Here is a 6,013-nt window from a genome sequence, read left to right on the forward strand (position 1 = left end):
TTCTTTCTTTCTTTCTTTCTTTCTTTCTTTCTTTCTTTTTCTTTCTTTCTTTCTTTCTTTCTTTCTTTCTTTCTTTCTTTCATTCTCTTTCTTTCTTTTTAAAAGTTTATTTTCTACAGAAACGTAGAGCTGTTTACAAATATAAAAAAGGATGATACGTTTCACGTTTTTACAATAAACATTATAAATAATCATTATTAACTCTATACAATTTATCTTTCATGTCAGGGGTGATCACATCTCCTCAATGTTCATTGTTTTTTTCACCACTTCAACCACACTATATATATATATATATATATATATATATATATATATATATATATATATATATATATATATATATATATATAGAGAGAGAGAGAGAGAGAGAGAGAGAGAGAGAGAGAGAGAGAGAGAGAGAGAGATGGACGGATGGACAGATGGACAGACAGACAGACAGACAGACAGATAGATAGATAGATAGATAGATAGATAGATAGATAGATAGATAGATAGATAGATAGATAGATAGATAGTTTATTTTAAATTGATGTGTCTTATATTATATATTATATTATATATACAGGCCTACAGAGAGGCTAATGCATCCATTTGTTAATTTTTTTTTTTTTTTTTTTTTTTTTTTTTTTTTAACTTGTCTTGTCCAGCATCGTTGCAAACAGAATGATTGTCTGGCTGCCGTCTGGTGCTGGGCAATTTTACTCTATCAAGCAGGGATTTATACTACATGTATAAAGTCCCTCTTGATGACATGAAAAACTTTATTAAATCAGACTCTTAATGCTGGACTCGACCGGAGGGGACAGAGAGAGAGAGAGATAGAAAAGAAAGTAGAGAGAAGAGGGAGGGGAGAGAGAGGGACAGAAAGGGTGTGGGGAGTGCGGGTGGGGACTTAAAACATTATACAGAAAACCATGTAATCCATACTACTTGCAACATATATAGCTAAGATCATCCTGGCCAGTAGGTCATTACACAACTAGTTGATAATAGTAACAATAATAATAATCACAATAATAGTAATAATAATAATAGTAGTAGTAATAATAATAAGAGTAAGAGTAATAATAATAATAAGAACAGAAATAAAAAAAAAAAAAAAGAAAAAAAAAAAAAAAAAAAAAAAAAATATGATAATAGATATAAGTTAAAATGCTGTATTCAAGAACACGCGCAGAGAAACCTGTGTGGATATGCTGGAGAACTCGGCCACATGGCGACGCAAAGACTGTGTGGAGACGTTCAGGAAGGAGTGACCATGCAGAGTGATCATGCAGATGCCACCTCACTTGAACAGAGGCCAGAGTCAGGCCAGCGGTCCCGAGACCCAGGCCACCAGCCCCCCCGTAGGCTACAGATCCCGACCGGTCCACAGAGACCACCACTCGCCCGCCCAGGAAGGCAGCAGCAGGAGACCCCAGCAGGAGCCGCCCCGCGGACACAGGGCACCGGCCCCGGCATCCATTTGTTAATTTGCGTGCAAATGCGAGGGGTGTATTAATCATAGCTTTATGAATGTAGTATTCTGTTGTGTGACACTATGCTTTGATCCTTTGCTTTTTATGTTATGTTTATGTTTAATATCTCTGATTTACCCTCATTGAATAAATTCGGATGTTACTTTGTGTATTTATATGTGATATATATTTTATAAATAGTCTATGGGAAGGTGTTAATTATCTAATGACTGCAAAATTATTTGTCTAATATGAATTCAAGTAATGATCCCAAGTCTTCAAATGACAGTGGGTCTAGTTAAATAAGATAATGTGTAGCAGAATAAATATTGGTTTCCATTTGTGTTGACAGTTGACTGTAATAAGACATGGGATTAAATAGATCCTGAACCTTAGCCTGATCTGGAACAGGCTAGTTCCACAGAATAACATGGCAACATGTTTCATAACATATCCCACATTTTACTATTACACATTTGTGCAACCCAATCATGGATGAGTTGAGTCAGAATGACCAAGATATTCCGGCTCAGCATATCCCTTATTTTGGTTTTGTGATATTTGGCCATGGGACACTCTGATCATCCCAAACAAACAACATTTTAGACCAAAACTTCAAATCAACTTGAATAAAAGTTTCAGCAGGCATCGATGAGATAAATCAGAAAACAGTTACTTTCAAAACACATGATTTCAACATGGATTTATGTAGTTTATAAATGTAATGTGAATGTAGTTTATAAACAGGTCTGACCCAAGCCAGAAACTGCTGCCTCCTTCCTTCTGAGGGCTAATGGAAGTCCTTGGGCTGAAGCTTCCTCAGCAGGACAACAGGCCACAGAGGCGACGTGGACCTCTGTAACAGCAGTTCACTGAATCTCTGGTTCTTCTGGAAGATGCAAGATTAAATCTGAGGCTGGACATCTTTCTGGCAGTATCAAAACAAACCTCATCATCACCAACAACAGCAGCAGCAGCAGCGTCATTAGGACATCTGACTGGCTACCATGATCATGAGACACGGGAGGAATACACTGTGGCTGGGCTCAACATGCAGTTTTATTGTCGAAAACTCTTGAAAGTGAAAACAAATGGCATGTTTTGTATCAGCAATATGGTATCTCAATACTCAAAGAATGATCTAATCCGATATTTTGATGGGCTGATATCAAAGTATCGACTCCAGAGTATCGATCCGCCCATCCCTAAGCCAACACCACCGACTACATGATCTGCACCTTGGAGGTAATACAATTTAGAAGATTTTCCAGTCGGATTGTTGAAGATCAGACACAATCCCCTGGAAAAAATGAGGTTACATAATAAAACAAAGAAAGAGCTCTATTTAACTTAAAAGACATTAGAAAGATATTTAACTAAAACAACAACAACTCATCAGCTGATATTTGAGATCGATAATATTTCTGAACTGAAATCACAGACAGAAAACATCAAGTTCAGCTGGTCTCCACACAGTTCAGGTAGCAAAGATATTTCCAACACAGAAACCAGCATGAGTGGTAACCTCCAGTTGTAGCTAATGTTCTTCACCTGTATTCATTTTTCTTTTGAATGAGGTGTTTTGCGGCAGTGATAAACTATTGATATGCTCTGAATTTGGTATGTGTTTCATTGAACTGCAGACTGTCACAATTTGCAGTGGCTTAGTGCAATCTCCTTTTTTAATGATTTAGTCTGTTTTACCCCTGAAACTGAACATTTTCTAATTAAACTCCCAGAAAATAATGAAAAAATACAGAAGACAAAGTGTAATATTAACAATAAATGCATTTAGCAAATGGTTTCTTGACCTCAGTGGTATTTCACCACTTGTTGTTCACCTTATTCTGTTTGCTTTCTGCACTTTATTCTGTAATAAGAGCTGCTGTAATGAGTGAATTTCTCCACTGTGAGATTAATAAAGTCCAATCTAATCTAATCTAATCTAATCTAATCTAATCTTATTTATGCAACTAGCTAACTTGTTAGCTAACCTTGCTAACAGCAGCCTCACATGCAGGAATCTCACTCAAAGCTGCTGCACCTCCACATCCAGAGGAGCCAGATGAGGTGGCTCAGGCATCTGCTCAGCATGTCACCTGACACCTCCCTGGCTAGTGAGGTTTTATGCATTTCCCACTGGGAGGAGGCCCCAGGAAATAACCCAGTAATGGAGGGACTATGTCTCTCAGCCAGTCTAGGAAAGCCATAAAATCCTCCCAGATGAGCTTGAAGAAGTGGCTTTGAAAGGAAATCTGGCTTTTCTGGTCATGCTACTGTACTACTGGCCCCATCTTAGATAAAATGGATTTTAATTTATCATCTCCTTCTATCCCAGGCTGAAACTCATCCTTTCCCTCTCCAAATTTGAATGTTCCTGTACATTTTGGTATCTGTTCTCTGCTTCATCTCTTTCTCCTACAACAATATTGAATTACTAAATATAAAAATGATCCCGGTGTCCACTACAATTGACATTAATAAAAGGGTAGTTATTTTAAAACAGTAATAATTAAACTGTTTTTAAAGATAAAAATATTAACATTGACATGTTAATAAACATGACAATATACAATTATCAAGGTAAAACTACAAAAGATAAAGAACATTTAGCTTTTCCTCTTACAATAAAATATTATATATACAGTATCTCACAGAAATGAGTACACCCTTCACATTTGGAAATTAAACCTTGACAAACAGAACATCAAAGTTTAGTTTCTATAGTTTGGTGTAAACTATATCTCACTTTTGTGAGATACTGTGTGTGTTTTCTATATATATATATATATATATATATATATATATATATATATATATATATATATATATATATATATATATGCATATGTACAGCTCAGTGAGTTGGCCAAAGCTGGCCAAAGGAAGAGATTCAGACCACAGATGTGAAAACACGAAAGCTCCTGACCATGCATGGAGGGTTCCACCCCAAATCCAGCACCCTGAGACTGTACATTAAGAGCAAGGAAGGAGGCAGAGGACTAGTGAGTGTCTGAACCACTATCCAGGATGAAACATCCAGCATCCTGGAATACATCAGGAAGATGGCCTCGGCGGACAAAGTGCTCGGTCTCAGGCAGTGGAAAACAGATCATGTAGTGATGGAGGAACCATCATGGGAGGAAAAGCCCCTCCATGGGATGTACCACCGACAGATAACTGAAGTGGCTGATATCGAGAAATCCTACCAATGGCTAGAAAGGGCTGGACTGAAAGACAGCACAGAGGCACTGACCATCGCTGCATAGGAGCAGGCCTTGAGCACCAGAGCAATAGAAGCCCAGATCTACCATACAAGACAAGACCCCAGGTGTAGACCGTGCAAAGAGCTCCCTGAGACAATCCAGCACATAACTGCAGGGTGTAAGATGCTGGCAGGGAAAGCTTACAAGGAGCATCATAACCAAGGGGCTGGTATAGTGTACAGGATCATCTGTGCAGAGTACAGACTGGAAGCCCCGAGATCAAGGTGGGAAACACTTCCGAAGGTGGTAGAGAATAACCGAGCTAAGATCCTGTGGGACTTCCAGATCCAGACCGACAAAATGGTAATGGCAAACCAGCCGGACATTGTGGTGATGGACAAACAGCAGAGGAAAGTCGTTGTGGTTGACATCGCAATACCAAGCGATTGCAACATCAGGAAAAAGGAACATGACAAACTGGAGAAATACCAAGGCCTGAAAGAAGAACTTGAGAAGGCCTGGAAAATGAAGGCAACAGTGGTGCCCGTGGTCATCGGAGCACTCGGGGCAGTAACCCCCAAACTGGAAGAGTGGCTACAGCAGATCCCAGGACAAACCTCAGACATCTCAGTCCAGAAGAGTGCAGTCCTAGGAACAGCCAAGATACTGCGCAGAACCCTCAAGCTCCCAGGCCTCTGGTAGAGGACCCGAGCTTGGATGGATGAGAGACCCCCAACCGAGGGTGAGGGGGCAATTTTTTTTTGTAAATGTATATATATGTATTAGTGTGTGTGAATGGTTGTTTGTCTCCTATGTGTTGGCCCTGCGATGGACTGGTGACCTGTCCAGGGTGTACCTGCCTCTCACCTGTTAATGCTGGGATAAACTCCAGCTTACCCGCGACCCAGGATGGACCAAGCGGTACAGAGAATGAATGAATGAATGAATGAATGAATGTATATGTATATGTAAATATATATATTATTGCTGGGCAACTTTTAAAATTTTCCACAAATATCTACATCCCTTAGAAGAAAGGCCTTTTATCCTCTTTTTATAAAGATTTTATGTTTTTCTTTATTTTGAAACCTAAATATGGAAATAAAAATGTGGTTCTTCAAAAATAACAAATATCCTATGGAGGCTCTTCATTAAAAATATACGCTTAATTTTAAGAGTCGTGTCTGACAGCTTCCCAAAACCTCCTGCAGAACTGGACCAGAACCTGAAGCAGCATCTTTCAGATGTGAAGAAAGCTTTGTCTGAAAACCTGCAGAGAAGTGGCTATTGGTTTTCTGGAGAGATGAAGGGAAGCCTAACCAACTGTTGTTATCATCAGATGTAAAG

This window comes from Melanotaenia boesemani, chromosome 10 (assembly GCF_017639745.1).
Source record: "Melanotaenia boesemani isolate fMelBoe1 chromosome 10, fMelBoe1.pri, whole genome shotgun sequence".
NCBI classification, from domain to species: domain Eukaryota; kingdom Metazoa; phylum Chordata; class Actinopteri; order Atheriniformes; family Melanotaeniidae; genus Melanotaenia; species Melanotaenia boesemani.